Here is a 25,280-nt window from a genome sequence, read left to right on the forward strand (position 1 = left end):
CCTCCATACCCTTATAGAAAAAAAAAAGCAGAACAAACCGGAAGTGGTGTAGCGATCCCTTTGACAGTCGGGATTGATCACAGCTTCTAGATTGGGTTCATCGGGGAAAGAGGAAATCGCCACACACTCGCGTTCGTATTTTACAGCAGAAAATAGAAATGGTCGATTGAAAAGCGACGATGAATGTTGGCTGACACTCGACATTCCACAGATTTAGTGGAGTGTTGCTTATAACTGATCAGTTTTACATACTTGTTTCTCTTCGTCTAGTTGTCAAAGCTGATTAGCACAACGGTTAGAAAATTCTGACACGTACACACACACACACACACACACACACACACACACACACAACCATATATATATATATATATATATATATATATATATGAAAGAAAGATGTATATGTTACATATATATATACATCTCTCTCTCCCAATATATATATATATATATATATATATATATATATATATATATATAAAAGAAAGATATATCTATCTATCTATTTATCTATATCTATATCTATATATATATACTCATATATATATATATATCTAAAAGAAAGATCTATCTATCTATCTATCTATTTATCTATATCCATATATATATACTCATATATATATACTCATATATATATATATATAAATTTAGAGATGATAATTAAAGCACATAATAACAAAATACTAAATGAAAACAATGTAAACAACAACAAAATAAACAATAAAAAAGTAGACACCATGACAAAAATAAAACCAACACTAGCAGAAATAGTAATAATAATAATAATAATAATAATAATAATAATAATAATAATAATAATAATAATAATAATAATAATAATAGCAAACCAACCCCGGACAAGAACAACCATACCATAAATAAAAATACTAATAACGAACAAGATAAATGCAACTGTAGACATCGCACACTTTGCCCAGTCCAAAATAAATGTCTAACAAAAAGCGTGGTTTATCAAGCAACAATATTTGCGAAAGAAAACCCGAATAACAAGAAATATTACATAGGCATGACTTCCTTAGATTTCCAAACGCGATACTATGACCACAAAAGTACATTCAAAAATAAAAAACACCGTATAAAAACAACACTAGCGAATAAATACTGGGAACTCAAAGAAAGCGGACATTCGCCGGTAGTCGAATGAAAAATAATGAGACAAGCTACCACGTGCAGACATTTAGACGACCCATGTAAATTATGCCTCCATGAAAAATTTGCTATCCTGCACTTTAAAGAACCCCAAAATCTATTAAACTGTAGACGAGAAATAGCAAACAACTGTGTTCACAAAATAAAACTTACTCTAGGATAGCAATACAAAATAGCTTTAAAACTAACAATAACAATAGAAAACAAACAAATAAATAAATTAAATAAACATGAATATACATAAACGATCACACATATATGTATATATATATGTATATATGTGCATGTATGTGTGTACACATAGGTATATTTATATATATAAAAAAATGGAAAACGTCTACCTTAAACCAATAACCTAGTTCTAAAACAGATCCTTTGTTCGATAAAATGCATGCCCATTGGAAGGGGCGCGGTAGATACTAGAAAGCTGATTGGCTAACTAAAAATCCTCAACATATATAAAAACAAGAAGCAACCACAGAATTCGCGCATAAGCCTGACGAATCCTATAGTGGATGAAACGCAGAATATTCAGTGTAGCTTAATCGCCATATATATATTTTATAAATTACTATAAATATATATATATATATATATATATATATATATATATATATATATATATATATATATACATGAAATTTATTACTGTGAGTCCAGAATGAGTTTACATATTGTTTCCGCCAGGGGGATATTCTCAAAAGAAGAGGAAATATCCGACTAGCTTCGTCAGAATTCACAGACGAAGCTAGTCGGATATTCCCTCTTCTTTTGAGAATATTCCCCTAGCGGAAACAATATGTAAACTCATTCTAGACTCACAGTAATACATTTCCTATATACTGCTCTGGCTACACATTGAGCACTCTAGTCCGTTTTTTTCACCACTGATATATATATATATATATTATTTTCTTATTTACGAAAAGTTTACATGAAATATGTCATCAGTATCATCGGTTTCACACCTGATCATAGGGGACCGTTTTAGATACACATATCAAGCTCGCTTCAGCAAATTTTCGTCTGTTTCTTACTGGAATTCTGATGACTTATCTTATCTAAACTTTCTGTAAATAAACAGTTAAATAATACGCTTTTATTTTCGGAATTTGTCCTTGTAATAGAGCGCTCTGCTGAAACCAAGGAAAGAAATTTAAACAAAATAATGAAAAAAAAAATGCCCAGATAATTAAAAGAATCGTTTTTGAATCACATTTTACAATTTCTAATTCAGATACACCAAAGAATTCTGATTTTTCCGATTCCCGATTCCGATTTTCATCACTCGGACCAACACTAATACACACACACACACACACACACACACACACACACACACACACACACACATATATATATATATATATATATATATATATATATACTAACAGTTCAGCCTCACTTTGCTTGGGCCCTATGTACTATTCATAATTTATGCGCATAATATATATATATATATATATATATATATATATATATATATATATATATGTATATATATATAAATGTAATCCTTCAAAGTTTTATAACCATATTTCTACCTTACCAATTAAATTGAAATTTTCAGAAAATCTATCTGTAAAGTCAATGCATGTTTGCATGTTATTAAAATAATTTTACATTGCGAATTATAAAAATATTAATTAAAATATAAATATTTTTCGAAGTCGTTTCTGCGAGACTGCCCAATAATATTTCTGGTAACTTCCGTTTTAACTACTCTCGAATTACAAGATAAGTAAAAAAAAAAAGTTACTCATGCAGACAGTGATCCGTGCTGAAATAATAACGTTATTATTAAAAAAGACATTCTTAACAAGGGGAAGGAGGGTATTTTGTACCTATTTTGTACTTTAACCTTACAATTGAATAAAAACATATAAAACTTTAATTAAACGCGGAAATACGATTTAAAAAATAGTGCGGATCACTCTCTGCATTAGCACAAAAAAATCCCATATTTTAAAAATTTAAATTAATTTATGTACTTACCAATTTTTAAATTTTAAATACCTTTATTTATGTTAAGGCTTTTCACTCATGAAACATTACGTTTTAATTGTTTAGTTTCTTTTCTTTTTTTGTTTAGATAAAAAAGTTTGTTTTAACTTTTTCTAAACTGTTTCATTTTTACGACATGCCTCAACGTATTATAAACACCCTAACCTTGCCATGTTAAAAAAACCACACGCCCTTCCATAAACCTCGAAAGCCGTTCTTAATATGGGGAGATTGGGGGTGTTCATTCCGAAAGCCGTTTAAACATATGGAAGTTAGGGTGTTTATAATATGCTGGGGCGAGTCGTAAAATTAACGAAGTTGCTATCTATTATTTATTGTAAAAATTGCTTGAAATTTATTTATTTAACAAAAACAAATTACAATTTGGTACTCCTTGGGCGTTGAGTTCCATGGCGACCAGCGGAAAAAAATTCTAGTCGCTCCCTTAGTCCTCACCCTACCCCGCACGTAACATCTTTTATTTACTGACGTTGCCGTAACTAAACGATTATTTGTCACATTTACAAACATTTATTTATTTTGAAAAAAGTTTTACTTTTTATGAATATTAAAAGAAAAATGGGTACTCATGCAGAGAGTGATCCATGTTGAAATAATAATGTTATTATTTAAAAAGCCATTCTTAACATGGGGAGGGAAGGGTATTCTGTACTTTAACCTTGCAATTGAATAAAAAAAAAACATAAAACTTTAATTAAACGTGGAAATACGATTTAAAAAATAGCGCGGATCACTCTCTGTATTAGCACCGAAAAATGTTACTAAACATTTATTAATAATTTCTCACTTTTACAAACATTTGATTTTAAATTTCTTTTTAAATGACGATTTTTATCGACTTTTTTTCATAGTATTTGCGGATGGGTATGTTGACAACCCCCCCAATGGTGTTTATTCCGAAATCCGTTCTTTACATGGAGAGGTTGAGGGTGTTTATTCTGAAAGCCGTTCTTAACATTTGCGGAGATGGACCTAATGTAAAAAAAAGTAAATAAATAATAATAAAAAAAAACTAAATCATTTACTGATAACTTCTCACTTTTACGAATATTTTTAATTTACATGCGCGGATGAACAAATTGTTGAATAGTGCGAAAACAAAACGTTTTTGTAATAAACTTCGGGATAGTTTTTTGGGTAAATATTTACAATTAGGTCCACTTCCACAATTTTCTTTTTTAAATGACAACTTTTATAGATAAATAAATTTACTTCTTCGAAACTTTCATTGATAAATAAATCTACTTCTCTGCAACGGGCACTGAACCCCTCCCCTTTTTTTAATAGTATTTTCGGGCGGGTATGCTGACAACAAATATCCGTTAAATTTTGCAAATAGCCCCCCCTCCAAAAGTGGTGTTTATTCCGGAAGCTGCTCTTAAGATGAGGATGTTGGGGTGATTATAAGGTGGACCTAATCTAAAAATAAAACAAAAAATAAGACAATTTTTTTAAATGATTAAAATAATTTCTTAATTTTACAAACATTTTTACATGCGCACATAAGCAACTATTTTTTATTAACATTTTTTTATTTTTTATCTAAAAATTAGTAAATTTCAATGAATAGAATAATAAATCAATTATCACTAACATGTGTTTTTGGTTTTGTGTTGAATGAAACTTTTTTTTTCATTACAACAATAATGAACCAATTTAAATCTTCCGCCATGCGCTTAAGGTTTACGAAATTATCAATAGATCGTTTAGTTACTAAGCCAACCTCAATGAAAAAAAATGTTATGTGCGCATGCATTAGCCTTGACTGGGGGGTCTAAGGGAGCGACCATTAAATAATTATGCTGGTTGCTATGGATATCAACGCCCAAGGAGTACATAAAGTGGCACTTATGCACTTATGTTATCGTGCTATTTTTTAAAATAGTATTTTCATGTTAAATTCAAATTTTACAAAATTTTTTTTCTTTTATTAATTTGTCAAGTGAAAGTACAGATAACCCGGTCGGTTTCTAATGCGTGGAAAATCTAACCCCCTCCCCCAAAAAAAGGGTTACTCTGGATAGTAACAAAACATTCAAATTGCCTCAGTCTTGAAAGATTTCTTCTCTACTGAACGAGGAAACAAACGGTGAAGTGTAGTTCACCTGTTTCTCTCCCCTCTCTCTTTCTCTCTTAATATCTCTCTCTATCCATCTCTCCCTTTCCCTCTCTCAATCTATCTTTCTCTCTATATAACCCTCTCCATCTCTCTTTGAGTCCCTTTCTCTCTAACTCCCTCTATCTCTCTCCTTTCCTCTGTCTCATCCCTCTCTGTTTCTAACTCTCCCCCTCTCTCTTTATCTATCAATCCCTTTATCTCGCTATCTCCTTCTCTTTCTCTATTTTCCTCTCACTTTCTCTTTTCTATCTATATATCTTCCTCTCTATCTGTCCATCTCTAATCCCTCATCCTATTTTAGTCTCCTAAATTAATTACAGTGAATAAGGCATTGTCAAAACATGGATAAATCCTATTTTAGTCACCTAATTTACTGACTGTGAGAATAGAAGTTATTTGGAAATTACTGCTACCTTGAACAGCACCAGAAGGAACTGGTAAAACCTTTCTAATTAAATTGATTTTGGCAGCCATTTGGTCAGAAAATGACATAGCCTTAGCCCTTGCTGCATGAGCAGTACCTGCGACCTTGCTGCCAAGTAGAAGAATTATTTATTCTACTTTAAAACATTCAATTTTTCAAAAATCTCATGTTCGACATCTCCCAAATATCCAATATGGGGAAAAATATTGCAGAAATGCAAATTTATTGTTTAGGATGAATGCACAATGGTACGCAAAAAATCACTTGAGGCTCTTGGTCGATCCTTGCAAGATTTGCGTGGAAATGTCAGAGCATTTGGGAATGCAGTAATATTGCTTGCAGAAGATTTCAGACAAATGTTACCTGTTATTCTTCAATCAACATCAGCAGATGAAATAAATGCTTGCCTCAAATACTCTACTTTTTTGTTCCACGTGAAGACATTAAACTTAACTCAAAATATGCATGTCCAGTTGCAGACTGTTCGATCAGCACAAAAACTTTTGCATCAATTGTGAGAAATTGGGTACGAAAAAGTGCCAGCTGATCAGAGTTAAAGGCAAAATTCTTTGACTTTTAACTTCTGTAATTTCTGTAATTTTATTTCATCAAAAGAATAGTTAGTTTAAAATGTTTTTGCAGATATTCAAATTATAAGAATTCCATTTGACTGAGTGAATGAGCTACTCTTGCAGGTCAATACAAAGACGCCCATGAACTTAACGCTATTATTCAATGTAAAATTCCAAGTGAGGTAGTCAAATACAAATCCATCGACACTGTTGTGAAAGCAGATAAAGTGGTTAATTATCCAACAGCTATATTTGCCAGGGATGCCACCGCATGTATTGCAACTGAAATTTGGTGTACTAATTATCATGTTGTGAAATATAAACCAATCACATCTTTGCAATAGCTTGCAGTAAAAAAAAATTAACAAACAATATCAGAGAAACAACAATCGTAACAGAACCTTTCACAGATGAATATATCTTCATTCCATGCATTCCTATGATTCCACCGGATACATCATTACACTTTAGGAAATTGCACTTTCCAATTTCATTGTCATTTGCAATAACCATCAACAAAGCATAGGGCACAATCTTTACAATTGTGGGTCTGTTGTGAAATATAAACCAATCCAAGCTTTGTTTTTTCACATGGACAATTTATGTTACGTATTCAAGAGTTACCAAACCAGAAATTCTCTATATCAGCTAAGAAAATGGAACAACAAAAACTGTGTACCCATGCAAAATGGAAAATTAAACCTATAAGAAATATGCTTTTTCTCATTTTGGGACTTTTTCCATTGCGCCAACTTGAGCCACAGCAACGCGTGGCAGGGTACAGCTAGTATATATATATATACATATATATATATATATATATATATATATATATATATATATATATATATATAAAATAAAATTTCCTTGGATTTTACTTGTGCAATTTCCTTGGATTTTACTTGTGCAAATGGAAATTCAATTAACTTTCTTGAAGTTATACATTTGGATTTTACCGTCACTGGATTATTTATCTTCCACCAGACTATCCATTCACGTGTAATCACCTTTTTCTTCACCATATTCCCTCTGCTTCACTTTTTTGTTATCAAGTAAGGTCTTAGACTTACTTGGTGTTTCATCAAATACTTTTGCATGCAAAATCCGATCCCGCATTTTGTTAATTCCTACTCTCTGATGAAAAGGAAAGTATTTCTTCGAAACTCCGCGGATTAAGGACTATCCACTTATCTAGTGTTTCCTTTTCAGATTAAATACATTTTTAACTCATTTCAAAGTGTTTTATATATATATAGCAAAAATTTCGACGCACGCCCAGGTAACTTACATCTATAATTTCAAGTGTTCAAACCTAAAATTGGAGGGGGAGTTTGGTAGAGTCTGCAAAGGTCAACTCTTTCAACGTTGGTCTCTTAGACGCTAAATTTTCGCCCCAAAACTGATTAAAAAGCTTGTTGCATGTTTGAATTCCCTTTATGTAAAATTTCAGACCCAAAATTGGCTGAATAGTTTGCTAGAGACCGCAAGAGTCACCTTTTTTGAAGGTTCACTCGTTGTCAGCCAAATTTTCGGATAAAACCTGATTAAATAGCTTGCCCTATGTCTGAATACACTTTATGTAAAATTTCAAATGTTTGGACCAAAAATTGGCTGAGTCATTTGATAGAGATCGCCGAGGGCAAATATATATATTTTTTAACTTTGACCCCAATTTTTACCCCTTATCATTTATTGTTTTGGGCTTCCATCAAACGAAAAAAGTTTGATCCATGTCCATGTAACCTACATCTAAAATTTCAAGTGTTTGAACCCAAAATTGGCGGAGGTGTTTGGTAGAGTTCTCAAATGTCAAAAACTAGACAGCCGAATTTCTGGCCGAAGACCAATTAAAATTTTTTCCTTATATCTCAATACCTCTTGTGTCAAATCTCGAGTCTGTAGACTGAAAATTGACAGAGTAATTTGGTAGAAAAATGCACACACTCAGATACATACATATACACACACACAGACAATTTTACTTTATATATATATACTGGCATGGGTGTTTGGAGGTATGCATTGAGCAAAAAAAAGAAGTGTGAGTAGAAGGGCAGGCGAGAACCCGTACTATAAAGGAGGAAAAGAACGAGGAAAAACGTAACGCCTTTGATGTTATGACCACCGTCAAACTGGAAGTGACGTAGGTTTAAATTAAGGCTAGACAATCAAAAAGAGGCGATGACTTTCGAAAATATCGGCGAAAAAAGCGACCCCTCCTTGTAGAAAATTGGCTAGTTGAGGGTGAAGCAATTAATGTTTTTAGCCAATTTTTCGATATTTATCGTCTAAATGGTCGAGCTTAAAAACCATACTAATCTTGTAAAAATCCGTCGCCTTTGTCGAAAATTTTAGACAGACATGCAAACATACATACATTTATATATTGCTAGCTCAAATTTTCGACCCAAACCATTTAAAACTTGCCCGATTTCTGAATACCCTTTATGTAAAATTTTAAATGTTTAGACCAGAAATTATCTGAGTAATTTGGAAGAGGCCGCAGAGGTCAATTTTTTAAAAACTTTGACCCTTATTATGACCCCCTTAACATTTATTGTTTTGTGCTCAAATCAAGTAATTAAATTAGATCCATATCCAAGGAACCTATATCTAAAATTTCAATTGTTTAGACCCAAAATTGTCGGAGGAGTTTGGTAAAGTTCTCTAAGGTCAAATCGTTGAACTTTGACCTTTTAACAGCCAAATTTTAGGCCTAAAACCGATTACAAAGATTTTCCCTAATCTTAATATCCTGTATATCAAATTTCGAGTCTGTAGACTGAAAATTGACAGAGTTATAAGTAAAAATAAAATAATACTCGAGCTGAAATAGAAACCAAAACCTAAACACAGTGATTCAAGTACGATAACCATTATGCCAGCTTGCCATGAGCTTTTAAAATTGTTTTCAGACCTCCTGAAACAGTTGACAAACGGATAAACATCTGATGAACTCCAAATTACCAATTTTCCAAATTTAACTCCTTAAAAGCCATTTTTTTTGGATGAAAACTGATTAAAAAGATTTCCACATGTCTGAATACCCTATATATAAAATTTCAAGTCTGTAGATAAAAACTTCGTTTAGTATATAGGTTGAGTAGTGTCCATACACACACACACACACACACACACACACACACACACACACACACACACACACACATTCTCATCTTTATATATATATACTAGCAGGTCTCCCGGTATTGTCCGGTCGTAAAATACGCATAAATATTATAACTTACTTAATGCAGATTTTTTTTATAAAAACAGAAATACCGTAATTATGAAACGTAACGTTAGATTCCCTTAAAAGATAAATGAAGTAAAAAAAAAACGGAAAGAAACTAAGACATGTGCATGCGAGTATTACAGAACCCAAAAACAATATATCAAGCATGATATACAGTACACCAGCTTGTCATGACCTTGAAAGAGTGTTTTCAAACTAACTTTTACTTAACATAATGAAGCTGAGATGTTTCACGACCGCGCATGCACAGTCGTGAAACAGTTGAAATTAGATAAAAATCAGTTGGCCTCCTATGTACTATGTTTTTTTTTAATTTTGACCACTTAGCGGCCCATTTTTCGAAAGAAACGGATTAAAAATTTTCCACATATCTGAATACTCTATATACAAAATTTCAAATCTGTAGATGAAAAACTCGTTGAGTATATAGGTTGAAATGTTTCCTCACACACACACACACACACACACACAGACAGACAGACACATATGCACATTTTCACTATTATACACAGTGATTGCTAATCTGTAACTGAACTAAAAAACTATTTATACCCCTTGGCCTTATAATTTTGATCAATTGTAAAATACCGCATTTTATAAAAATGTACATTTCTAAATTAAATGGTTGGGATGTAGCTTTTTCCCCATAAGCATAAGTAGAGGCAGTTTACAATTTAACCTTAAAAATGGTTTCTTTTTTTAAATTTCCAAGTGGTCTTAATTTCTAATCATCAGTATCTCTCTCTCTCTCTCTCTCTCTCTCTCTCTCTTTATATATATATATATATATATATATATATATATATATATATATATATATATATATATATATATATACACGTACTCAATATAGCACCTTAAAGAAACTTTAACGTCAGCGGGAGCGGCGCGAGTGTCTATGCATGCATGCGCGCATATGTGCATATATTTGCACGCCAGGGCGGAGATGTATGCGTACATGTGAACGTTTCTTTAAATATATATGTGTGTACGTGTGCATGTGTGTTCTCGCGCGTGCGGCCGCTAGCTAACCCTCTCCAAGCAATTAACAACAAATAAAAACCAAATAAATGAAATAATCATAGCCCCTCCCCCGCCTCCGAACCTAAGCGAACAACCAACAGGTCAAGACATATTATCAAGAAATCATCTCACCAACGAGACGCCAAAAACTAAAATATTAAGACTCGAATTTTAAAGTAAACCCCGTTCTACCCCCACATATTCCCCTTCTCCCTCCATGTATCTCTAGTCCCTCAGCCACACCAGAAATGAACTTTCCAGACCCTCCCTCACAAGGTCCTTAAACTCCAAAACTAAAATATTACCGACATACCAAGCACCCCCTCCCACCTTTCCCTCTTGTTCCTTTCCTCGCTTTCCGCTCTTCTCGCACCCCTATCCTGACATCATTCACTCTTTCATCCCATCATAACGAACATTTCTGTAAAAGTCTGAGGAAGCTACAGACGGCCAAAAAAAAACGGCCGGGTAGCTGAAACAATAATGTAACTTAACACAAAGATACGGTAATAAAATTAAAACGTATATATATATCTATATATCTATAAAAACAGAGATGTGTGTGCCACAGACGATTTCTGATTGGTTAATCCAATAATCACATCTCCTAAAAAACTATTGTTCGTAGGCTTTTAACGTTACCATAAAATATTATGGCTTTATTTATTGTCCATCTTGGAAGGGTTTAATTTTTTCCTAACTTGCGATTTACAAATTACAAAGATACGAAGCTAACTTACAATCTAACAATCGAACCTCCGACATCACGGCCGCCATTATGAAACTAAACTAAAAAAAAAAAAACCCCGCGTTCACTCGTGGTCTTTACATTTCGGGTTTGGGTACGTGTGCAGTTTTCCATTGACATTAAAAAATGGAAATATTTAAAAAAAAAATATATTGTACGTACTCGTCATGAGATAAAGTTTTCCTACAGAAAAAATCACGTAATTTCATCAAGTAGTTATTTTTTATAGCGAAAAAAGAAAAAATTAAACAGAAAGTTCAAGTAGGGGGATTTCCCCCTTTTTTTTTTATAGCGAGGCCAAATTACGCGAATTTGGCCTTTTTTTAAAAGCAGTTTGGCCTTCAAAATTTCTGTTTGGCCATTTTCTTCACCGATGAAATAAAAAAAGCAAATAAAAACAACGCAATAAAACTTTTAAAAATACGGCACACTTTTGTTGATCTTGTTTGTTTTTTTTTGGTAATTTTCCTTATTTTTTTATTTTTTCAAGATAATACTATTAAATGGACACTATTATGCCAAATTAGCCCCCCCCCCAAAAAAAAATGCACAAAAATTCGAGATTTAAGGTTTTGACGAGATAATTTAGCGAATTGTCCGGACTATTGCGAGATAACCATCCATTAGTTTTTCCTGAAATTTTGCCACAAATTGTATTTCATTACATAGAGGTGCATAGTAACAACATTTTTTTGCCGAAAATTTGGTCTTTTGTTATATATATATGGCGTACTATTATCCTTATATATATGATGTTTATGTTTATAACAACATCTTAATACGGCGCTGCCGCTGCTGATCCATAGTCGTTTCGACTGACGGATGCCACACACATGTTTACATTATATATATATATATATATATATATATATATATATATATATATATATATATATATATATATAAAGTGTCTGTGTGTGTCTGTGTGCATTTCCCTACGCTAAAACTCTGTCGATTTTAAGCCTAGAGATTCAAAATTTGATATACAGGGTACTGAGTTTTGGGAAAATCGATGTGATAGGTTTTCGACAGAAATTTGGCGATTAAGTGGTCAATATTCAACGATTTGACCTTTGAGAACTCTACCAAACTCCTCCTACAATTTTGGGTCTAAACAGTAAACACGTGATATTTTAGATATAGATTCCTTGGACATGGATCTAACTTATTAACTTTACTTGATCCCTAAACAATAAATGTTAAGAGGTCATAATAGGGGTCAAAGTTTTAAAAAATTGACCGTTTTTTTTTCCTCAGCATTAACCTCAAAACACCTGGGCAACGCCGGGCACCGATTGCTAGTATATATATATATATATATATATATATATATATATATATATATATATATATATATATATATATATATATATAGGTGTGTGTGTGTGTGTGTGTGTGTGCATATTAATCTTTATTATATAGTGGGGCAGATTGCTGAAACAATCTTTCACTTTGTGCTTGCATCACTAAGTGAAAGATTCTTATGGAATATTGAGATAACCTGCCCCACTATGGTGTGGAGGATTTTGTTAAGTCTTTCAAGAAAGTTTCCATGAATACTGTTCTGGCAATTTTTTGTTACTTTGCTTTTTAAATCCGCCCATTGATAAAGCTGCAATTCTTGTGTCTTTGCAAACACAGGCCCGTTATTCCATATCGAAAATCGATTGGAAAAAGAGAGTTATAAAAACCTATGAAAATAATATCGATTCCTTTGTCCGAAATGTTTCTCAATATAAAAAAAATTCATGTTTCTTTTTTTTTTCTTTTATTTTTTAGTCTTTTCCTGTTTTAGATCGAATAATTGTGTGTCGTTCATACAAAAGTAATTTATATATTTCCCCAAAAGGGATTCGCGTAGGAACTTGTCAGAAATATCGATCTATAGATTCGAATATCAGAAACAGATGTTCATTGCAATATCCATTTAGTGCATTTCTTTATGATGAGCATTCTCTCTCTCTTTCGCTTATACATTCCCCCCCCCCATATATATATATATATATATATATATATATATATATATATATATATATATATATATATAGATAGATACATACATAAATAGATAGAGAAAGAGAGAGATAAAGAGAGATAAAAAGGAGCAAATCAAGTTATGTGTTCATCAACTTTTCGTCTTTATTTCGAGACTTCCTCTGAATCATAAATATATATATATATATATATATATATATATATATATATATATATATATATATATATATATATATACTAGCAAAAGTACCTGTCGTTGACTGGGTTCAAAAGCAGCCTACAGAAAATGGACTCTGATTTATGAAAGTATGATAGGTTATGAAAAGGAAGGGTTGCAAATTTGGGTTGCATTTGGGGGTATCAAAACCAAAGCAAAATATGATCAAAGTAAAAATAAAATAGATAAACCCCATAATTTATTATACCATACCTGTTCACACTGAAATACTTATCACAATATTCTGTGGATCTATATTAAAAAAAAATCCTTGTTAAACTTTGTGACATATTTCCATTCTATGGAGGTTAGGCGCGAACGAACACCCCATAATTTTAGTTTATTATTTCTTCAAACTGAAACATAATTATCAAAGGATACTTACGCAGATAGATATGAAAAGTTTTTATTAAAGTTTGTGCCTATTTTCATTCTATGGAGGCCAGGCGCGAACGCAGACCCCACAATTTTATTATATCATCCTAATTCAAGTTAAAACATACTTATCAAAGTATTTTTATGGACATCTATATCAAAAACATGTGTAAACGTTATTTTTTAATTTGTAAATTTTTTATTTCCATACTTTGTGGACCAGGCGCGAACGCAGACCTCACCGTTTTAATGAACCACCGTTCTGCCAGATCAAACATACACATTCCTGCGTCTCGATACATCTATCATTATATGTAATCAGTTTTTTTTAAATAGTCAACCATATAGGAGCCTATTCGGGACCAGACACACACACACACACACACACACCGACACACACACACACACACACCGACACACACACACACACCGACACACACACACACACCGACACACACACACATTCAGCTTTATATTAGAGATATAACATATATATATATATATATATATATATATATATATAATAAAAGTTACAATAAGTTTACTAAGGTAATCAAAATTGTAAACTTAAAATATATTATAAATATTAAAGAGTTAATATTTACAAGTAAAATAAACTCAGCCAGATATAAAAAGCTCAATAAAACCGAAAAGGAAATAGAACTTATAATATGAACAAATGATTAATAAAATATGTTAAAAGACATTTTGAAAAAGAGTTAAAAATATATTTAACTTTAAAAAAGGAAACACAAGATAAGTGGATAGTCCTTAATCCGCGGAGTTTCGAAGAAATACTCTCCTTCTCATCAGAGGGCGGGAATTAGCAAAATGCAGGATCGGATTTTGCATATAAAAGTATTTAATGAAACTACAAGTAAGTCAAAGATCTTACTTGGTTAAAAAAAGGGTGAGGTAAGGGGAACAGGAGGCAAAAGAAAAATAATAAAAAGATTTCACATGAATGGATAGTCCGGTGAAGGGTAAAAATCCAAAAATGGTAAAATCCAAAACGGTCGAATTTAAAATTTCAATCCACTGGGTAAATTCCAAATGGTCCAAAATCATCCAAAAGGCAGAGTTCCTTGGAAAAAAGCGCAAATGGAATGAATTCCAAATCATTAAAAGAAAAGTACTAGAGATGATATTTGAAACACGTCTGTCAAGGCTGGATGAATCAAAAAATAATATTATCTCTAGTACCTTTCTTTTAATGATGCTGATTTGTACTAAATATGGTTCTTTCCATGACAACGATATTTTTGATAGATAAGATGCAGGCGAGGGCGTTCGGACAATCGCTAGAATTATATATATATATATATATAAATATATATATATATATATATATATATATATATATATGTATATATATATATATGAATGGAAATGTATAAAAAAGGAATACGAAAAGTATAAAAGCTTATAACTTTTCTTTATTCGTTTTCAATTGGTGACGTGCAGGAATACAAAATAATATTATGAAAAAAAATTGAAAAAACTTTTTTTACAAATACATAATTTTCGACCGATCCTTCAGTCTTCATCGGTGTAGTGAAAGTATGAGCATGCACGGGGAAAAGGGGAATGGAAAAGGGAGGAAGATAGAGGAGGAGGAGAAGGAGGAGGAGAAGGAGGTATAGCCAATGAGAAGGTGCCACGTCAGTCTTAAATATATATGCATATAAGTACGCACTACACACATGCACACAGTACATATACACATACAAAGGAAAATTAAAAATTAAACAGTAAGTAAAAATGAGAAACGCTAAATTCTAATGTTTTTAATATTTTCAACCTGGAATATATATATATATATATATATATATATATATATATATATATATATATATATATATATATAGCAGGCTCCTTCAGTGTTGGACAGACTATGGATACCCACGAAGGGTTGCTTGCGCGTGAAATTTTTGTGGCAGGAGGTGCGCAATCTCAACCACACCTCTCCTGAGACGACATTGTTAAATACCAGTCGCAGGTGAAGTACAGGACGACTGGAAACAAATGCAGAGATAAGCATATATATATATTTTTTTTTTTTTTTTTTTACACAGTGATCACCACTTATCAAGGCCCGGAAGCCACTCAGGGATAAGGGTTATTGTAAGTACATCACGTTAGTGAGGAGATTTTATGAAGTGTTTAATTAGGGGGGCGGTTCATTAGGAATTTGTTAACATTAGACTTGAAGACATCCAAGTTGTAGTCCGGAGGGAAGCAGGCAGACGGAACAGAGTTCCACAGGCGTGCAGTTCTAAGAAAGAAGCTTTGCTCATGAAATCCGCGTTTTGATTTAGGCACAGATATAGAGTGGGGGGAAATTTTTCACAGTGGATTCAGCTAGACGGGTGTTTTTCGTGAAAGATTGGCGAGGGGGACCAGGGATTGGAGTTCAGACGAGCACCTGCCATGAAAATAACGATAAAACAAGGATAGGCTCGCAACGTCTCTTCTGTGGGAGAGGAGTTGCAGGGTAGAGAAAAGGGCATCCCCCACTAAACCACGAAGTCTATTTTGTACTCTGTCAAGGCATGATAGGCTGTTTTTGGCAGCTCCTGCCCAGATATGGCAACAGTATTCCATCCTTGGCCGTACTTGGCTTTTATATAGATAGAGAATTGCATCAGTAGTGAGATATCTTCTGGAGCGGTAGAAGGATCCCACCATCTTTCCTGCGACCTTGGCCACAGACTTGATGTACGTGTTCCATTTCAGATCAGGAGTAAAGGTCAAACCCAGAAGCTTGTCAAAACACGGGGCCTCACCCAGACGAGAGCCATCCATCACAATTGATGCCAGCTGGGGATCAGAGCGTTGATGATGTAAGGATAGGAGTTTGGTTTTGGATGCATTAAAGGTAACTAGCCACATCTTCCCCCACTGAACCACGCGCTCGAGATCAGAGGAGAGAGAATCCGAGAGAACTTCGTCATTTACAGCCTTTGATGTGTTGCCGTAGATGGTCGTGTCATCAGCATAGATGTCAACGAATGATTTAAGTATGTGTTTAGGGAGGTCATTGATGTAGATCAGGAAGAGAGTTGGGCCCAGGATTGACCCCTGAGGGACTCCAGCATTTATATTGCAGGCCTCCGATTTTTGTCCATCTACCACTACTCTTATGAGCCTATCAGAGAGAAATGATTTAATGATTGAGAAAACATTTCCAGTTATACCGTAGCTGGAAATCTTGTGAAGTAGACCCTTATGCCATACTTTGTCAAAGGCCTTTGATATGTCGAGAGCAATTGCCCTAGAAAGGAAGCCTTTGTCAAGAGATTCACTAATCCTGTGGGATATAACCGTCAGCACATCTACGGTAGATCTTGCAGAGCGGAAACCATATTGTGTGTCACTAAGAAGGTTATTCCTGCTGAGGTGGTTTACTATTTCTCTATTTAATATTGATTCCAGTAACTTACTCATAACACAGAGAAGACTTATTGGTCTGTATTGAGAGGGAGATGACTTATCACCTGAATTCTTAAATACAGGGCAAACTGAGGAGGTCTTCCAGGGGGTCGGAAAGCACTTCTCCTTAAGGCAGCGCTTAAATAGTTTCGTAAGTATGGGAGCAAGTTCTGGTTGAAGCTTTTTTAACACTATAATTGGGATGCCATCAGGGCCAGTTGCTTTACTGGAATCTAGGTTTTTTATTAGCTTGGCGACCTCATGCACGGATATTTGTATGTTACCTAGCTTGTTCTGTGTTATAGGAGGAAATATGGGGAGTTGATGGCCTTCGACGCATAGGGTAGAATTAGCTGCAAAGTTCTTTGCAAATAGTTTGGCCTTGTCTGATGCTGACGAGATAACCTCTGGTCCATTGATAATGGTTGGGATAGAACGCACACTTCTGTTCAAGATCCTATTTGTTATTTGCCAAAACTGGTGGGAACCAAGCCGCTGATCAGCTACCTTGGATTTAACAGACTGGGCATATAGCTCTCTTGCATTTTTTATTACATATATATATATATATATATATATATATATATATATATATATATATATATATATATACATACATATATATATATATATTTTTTATTACATATATATACATATATATATATATATACATATATATATATATATATATATATATATATATATATATATATATATATAACAGTGAACGTGTTTCTGTGTGTCTGTGTACATTTCCCTACGCAATAACTCTCTCAATTTTTAGTCTACAGACTCGACATTTGATATACCGGGTACTGAGATTTGGGAAAATCGATGTGATCGGTTTTGGGGCAGAAATTTGGCGACTAAGGGGTCAAAGTTCAACGATTTGACCTTTGAGAACTCTACCAAACTCCTCCGACAATTTTGGGTCTACGCACTTGAAATTTTAAATATAGGTTCCTTGGACATGGATCTAACTAAATAACTTGATTTGAGCCCCAAACAACAATTTTAAGGGGTCATAATAGGGGTCAAAGTTAAAAAGAAATTGACCTCTGCGGTCTCTTCCAAATTACTAAGACAATTTCTGGTCTAAATATTTGAAATTTTAGATGAAGGGTATTCAGAGATAGGGCAAGCTTTTTCATCAGTTTGGGTCGAAAATATTTAGTTATCAATATATAAATGTATGTATGTATGTATGTATGTATGTTTGCGTGTCTGCCTTAAACTTTCAATAGAGGCGACAGATTTTACCAAGATCAGTATCGTTTTAAAGTTCGACCATTTCATACGACAAATATCGAAAAATTGGCTTAAAACATTAATATCTTCCCCTCCAACTAGGCACAGTCTACAGGGGGGGGTCACTTTTTTCGCCGATATTTTTTAAAGTTATCCTCTCCTTTACATTGTCTAGCCTTAATTTAATACAATGTCACTTCCGGTTTGGCGGTGGTCGTAACAGCGTAAACGTTAGGTTTTACCCCGTTCTTTTCCTCCTTTGCGGTACGGGTTCGAGCCTGCCTTCCTACTATCACTTTTTGTTTTGCCCAACATACACATCCAAGCACCCGGGCAACGCCGGGCTGAAATGCTAGTATATCTATAAAAGTGAACGTGTCTGTCTGTGTGTGTCTGTCTGTGTGTCTGTGTACATTTCAGTGCATAATAACTCTGTCAATTTTTAGTCTACAGACTCGAAATTTGATATACAGGGTACTGAGATTTGGGAAAATCTGTGATCGGTATTCGTTCAGAAAGTAGGCTGTTAAAGGTCAAAGTTCAACGATTTGACCTTTGAGAACTCTACCAAACTCCTCCGACAATTTTGAGTCTAAACACTTGAAACTTTAGATATAGGTTCCTTGGACATGAATCTAACTTGATAACTTGATTTGAGTCTACAACAATAAATGTTAAGGGTCATAATAGGGGTCAAAGTTAAAGAAAATTGACCGTTTTTTTTTCTTCTCAGCATATACCTTCAAACACCGGGCAACGCCGGGCAGCCATGCTAGTATATATATATATATATATATATATATATATATATATATATATATATATTTCTGTAGAAATATATTTTTTTATTATATATCAACCATATATATATATATATCATTTATTCTATCTTTCTATCTATCTATCTCTTTCTCTCTCTCTCTCTCTCTCTCTCTCTCTCTATATATATATATATATATATATATATATATAAAGAGAGAAAGAGAGAGAGAGAGAGAGAGTGTGTGTGTGTGTTTAAATTGACAACTATGTTTTCTTTAATTGAACATTTGGCAAATATCGGTTAATTTGAGGTTCAGCATGGTTTGACAAGTCATTATGAATAGATAACACCCAAGCAGCGTTTACAAATTACACATGATACGATCAATTTACTGAAAAAAAAAAACCGTTTGACGAACGAATAACTTCACGAAAGGATCTATTGTCATTTGATTCGTGCGATTTAACCCAATTAGACCATTTTCATTGGAGATATGTAAAGTACCATCTCTACGCTGATAAACCAGGCACAATATACTACTTGGAAGACAACATTCGACGTGTTATTTGCCGAAATACAACCTAACTTTATACTTAGAGTTTGTGAAAATGAAACCTCTAGATTATGCCATATGCGCGCGAGCCGCGGAGACCATATGTCCAAAATTGTATTTAAATTATAAATTATAGTTATATATATATATATATATATATATATATATATATATATATATATATATATATATATATGGAATAAATTTATTATTTGCACAATAAAAATACTTTTCATGTAATTTATTTTAATTTAAAATTCTTCTTCTCTAAAACACCCTCTCTATTCATATTTCAAATATAAACTTTAATAACACAATCTTTTCAAGTATCTCAATAGAATGTGACTAGTGCTACAATAAAATATTTTAATCGACAAAAATAGACAGTAGATTATGTTGCTGTGTCTGCGTGAAAATATTTAACCGATAAACTCTAAAACGACTGCTCACATAACACTGAAATTAACCAGAAATAGTAATCATACATACATTTATTACAACCTGCCGACATTTATCTATTACTTTTGCGCATGCACAACTTCATTCAAAGTTTGAAGTGGTTTAATTTTAAGTCTTACTTGTTTACGTCTGTCTGTAGTTCAAACGGTGGGGAACGGGGCTGGGGCGTTAAATGTTTTTATTTCGATTCTAGCTAATGGTACCTACATCTTTTTTGAAACGTTTGAAACCAGTACAATATACAAGTTGTCTTTAATAAGTTACCAGACTTTTTCGTATGGAAAATTTCATTGATATTACACACATGAAACTCTAATCCCCTTTGAAGTAATCTTCTCCGGCTGCAATGCACTCGTTATACAGTTCCAACAACTTCTGGATAGTCCCATGGAAGTCCTCATGTATGGACGTATCAATGACTCTCGTCACAGCCTCTTTCATATTTTCAGTTTCTCATAACGACAGCCTTTAAGGTTTTGCTTCAGCTTAGGGAATAGCCAAAAGTCACAGGGAGCAAGGTATGGACTATAGGGAGGGCGAGGAATTGTCTTGATGCCCATCTTGGACATATAGTCTGTTACAAGGCTGGTGTTGTGGACGGGTGCATTGTCCTAGTGGAAATGCAACTAACGCGATTTGAAGAGTGCTGGCCTCTTCCGACAGAATCTCTTCCTGAACTCCCTTAAAACTTCAACATAGTATTCCTTGTTGACTGTCTATCCAATGGGAACCCAGTGCATGCAACTCATGCCTATACTATCAAAAAAAAAAAAAAGGGGGATCATCATAAGTTTCTGTGTGAATTTTCTTTGTCTGACCTTCTTGGGTCTAGGAGAACCAGCATGCTTCTGCTGGGAACGTTGTCTTTTTGTCTCTAAGTCATAGCAATAGATCCAGCTTCCAGTGCAGGTCACCAGAGCATCAAGAACTGCGGGATCTGATTTGATCTACTCGACTATTTCCCTGCTGCCATGAAAACATCTTTCTTTCTGATCTTCTCTAAACACCCTTGAGACAAACTTCGTGCAAATCTTCCACATCTTCAGCTCCTCGCGAATAATTGTGCATACAGTTCCCAACACTAACATCAAACTGTGCACTTATTGTCTCTATAGACACACGACGGTCATTATCCATGAAACTCTTTATTTGATCAATCAACTCTGGTGTTCTGAGTTCCTTATTCCTCCCACACCTCTCATCATCCCTCGCAGATTCCCTGTCTTCCTTGAATCTCTTATGTCACTCAAAAACTAATGTTCGATTCACGCAAGATGGTCATAAGGTAGTCGGAAGCACTCCATAAGTTTCTGTGACATTTTTCCCAACTTCAAAACCGAATTTTATTACATATCGTTCTTCTAAAATGTCCTCACGTCCAAACTGCATTTTTTAAATTCACCAGCTGTGGCAATCAGGCTTTAGTAGCGTGTATTCCATTTCCTGCTGTAGCTGTTCATTTGAACGTGAAATCATAGAAAGTAGACTTTTCTTTATATACGGTTGGTTGTTTTTTGTGTCTTAATTATGAACTCTAAATCAAATATATACCTATGAATCTATATATGTACATAGTGTTCTTATAGAAATGTATATGCGCCAATTTATATGCCTATATAAATCTAATTGACTTCCCCTCAAAATATTTCTGAAAGAACTCTTCGCATTAATTGTTTCCCTATTTTATATTCTTATATTTTTTTATATTTTATGACTAAAACTCCTAAAATCTTTAGCTTCATCTCATACATTAACCAGCAAATGCATAGAAATACTAATATTATCTAGTATTTCCATCTGATTATTTTACTAACAATTTTCTCCTGATGAGAAGAATTTCTTTGAAAATTCACGGATTAAGGACAACCTAACACACCAGTTTTGGAGTATTCTGCCGAATAATAGAAACTAATTGTAAACTTTTATTTTACTGCTTTGTTCTTTATATTATGTGTGCTATAAATGTTTCATCCCAAATGCTACTCAAGTATGCACAATATAGAAAATATGGATAAAAAGAACGGAGCATAATTGTTAAATAAAACAAAACATCTAATAATAAACAAAAAAATGAATAAAGAATAATTAATTAATAAAGTTTGTTTTTCAAAGAAATACGCAAATTAGTTAACCTTTAATTTATTTATTACGGACATATTTCTTAGTTGTTTTTTCACGAGGCTTCGGTTATATATTCCTCTGGCCTTCATCAGGTGGTAACCGTGACGGGATAGGAACTCTGAATCTTCTAACTGCATTCTCAGCAAACACTGCCATTCAGCCTCGAAGGCCAGAAGAATAGTTGGCCGAAACGTCGTGAAACAACAACTAAGAATAATGAGGATAATAGTCCGCAATAAATAAATTAATAAATAATACTCATCTCAACAATAATGAATTCCAATTAAATAATATACATACCATTTGGTACGGACCGGACCACGGAAAATCAGATAATAAATAAACATGGATTTATAAGATCAAAAGATCCATCCTTGATCGCCTTTTGGGACCCGTGGTGCAGTGGATAGAGACGTTGAATGTCTACGATTCCAGGTGAGAATTATCTGAAGATAGCGGTTTCAATCCTACTCAAAGCCGACCAGGGACTTACGTGGTGAGAAGATAACAGATTGCAGTAAGGTCAGAGGAATAGTTGGCCGAAACGTCGTGAAAAAAAAAAAGATGAGGATTATAATACACAATAAATAAATTAATAAATAATACTCATCTTAATAATGAATTCCAATGAAATAATATGTAGTTAACCATTATGAAATCGCTCGCATATCCATAACTGAGCATATTAAGAAGGTCGCTGTAATATATTTTAAATAGAAAAAGTAGATTTTTAATATCAACGCCAGTGCGAAAAAAAAACTCAACTTTATATGTGTACTAGCGGGCGTACCTGGCGTTGCCCGGGTGTTTCGAGGTGTGTGTGGTTTTGGGTGAATCAAAACAAAAGAATAATAAAAAAAATCGTTGCCCAGGTGCTTATTTCCGGGAGGTGAGTTAAAAAAAAAGAAGTTTTTGTATGTATGTAGGAAGGATCGAACTCGAAGCCTTGAGGCGCAGTTGGAAAATAAACTGTGAAAAAAAAAACAAAAAAAAAAACGTTCGACGTTAACAGCTCGGCCACCAAAAAATAGTAACGGAAACATGTTTGAATTTATTTAAGTACCAGAAAGATAATCTAGGAGCAGTTGTACATAGTGTTTGTATCTGCATTGCTTCTAATATAGCATGTGTGTTTTGCGCAACCATAAGTTCCACATATATGTGTATATCAGTAGGTTGAGACTGTTTCGTCTCATATGAGTCTGGGTCAAAATTAACTTGTTGATGTGACTCATAGTCCCAATTTGTGTTTTCGCTCAAGGAAGTACCAAAAGTATCTTCCTGAGACTGTTCATAATGTCCCCATTGTCGACTTCTTTTTCTGGTTGCAACTGCTGTTGTATTACGACTAAGGGAAGTGTTTTTTGGTGGCATATTGTAAAAAAAAACTGTATTGTGTAAAAATTGAAAGATTGTCATATACTCAACTAATGAACTCTATAGTCTTGTTGTTTAGACTTCTGATATTTGATCGCCTTTTAAACTGGGGAGAAAATGACACAATTCAGTTTATGTGTTTTATCCCCCCCCCCTGCTACCGACGAAAGAAATGATTTCAACGTTTCAAATACTGAATGAAATGTATGAGTTTACTACTTTATGAAACGATTTAGCTAATATTTGACGGGAGTAAAGTTTAAGGAAATGTAAACAGCGGACGTTATTTATTATAAACGGGAAATGATTTTTTTTTTTTTTTTATTTTTGCGAAAAAAAAAATGGAAATAATCACAGTTCTTTTAGTGGCCAATGGAAAAATTACATTATTGTTGATGTTTTGACTAACCCCCCTCCTGGCAAAGAAATGAAACTATTTATTTGTCCCCCCCTGGCAAACCAAAGGAACCAAATTTGTTTAATTTAAATTACGCCACGGAGCACTGCAACTGAGTTCAATGATTGTAAGTAACTCAACATAAAAGAAGTGAATGGTTGTATAATGCAATGTGATATGAAAGTGCATTTACCTGAATATCGGCTGCTAAGTGTTATTCGATGAGGGTACGCTAAAAGAAAAACAAACGTGTTATAAGTAAGACTTGGAGACTAATTGAGTTTGTAGTAAAACATGGAATAAAAGGTTAGTTCGATTCGGTTAAGTCCATGGTGCGTTTCACTCAGTAGAAAGCATAGAACGAAAAGGAACGTTAAAATTCCATTCCACTTTTTTTAAGCAACTACAAAACAAAATAAAACGGAAGTGATGTTTTATATATTTATATTATAAAAAAAATGTGTTTGTAGTAAAACATGCAATGAATGTTAGTTCGTTGCGGGTATTTTTAGTAAACGCGATTTTCTATGTGTAAGCTGTAGTCGTATGGCAAAACACGATTTTCTGTAAGAGAATGTTTGAACAGCATGCTATGCAATTTGTTGAAGTAATATAAATGGTAATTAAGCAACGTAAAAGTAAGCATGGAATATGAATAAATGTTTTTAGGAATGTCGGTATCGGTTAATTCCATGGTGTGTTTCACCCAATAGGAACCATAGAACGGAAAGGCACGGTAAAATTTCATTCCAGTTTTTTAAGCAACTACGAAGTAAAGAAAACCCAAACCGGCGTTCCTTCGTAACTGTCCCTTGTGAACGATCCCGGAAACATTGTAAGTGGTGGCGGGGAAAGGAGGAATTAATTAGAAAGAAAAGATTTTACTACTTTCATTGATATTAACCGATTTTTGCAGTGAACTCTCAGCAGAAAAAATATAGGAATCTACGATTATCGAGGAAGTGGAGAGGTATTATGCCTATAACACACCTCAGATAGTGTG

This window comes from Euprymna scolopes, chromosome 10, assembly GCF_053919585.1.
Source record: "Euprymna scolopes isolate OS-2025 chromosome 10, ASM5391958v1, whole genome shotgun sequence".
NCBI lineage: Eukaryota > Metazoa > Mollusca > Cephalopoda > Sepiida > Sepiolidae > Euprymna > Euprymna scolopes.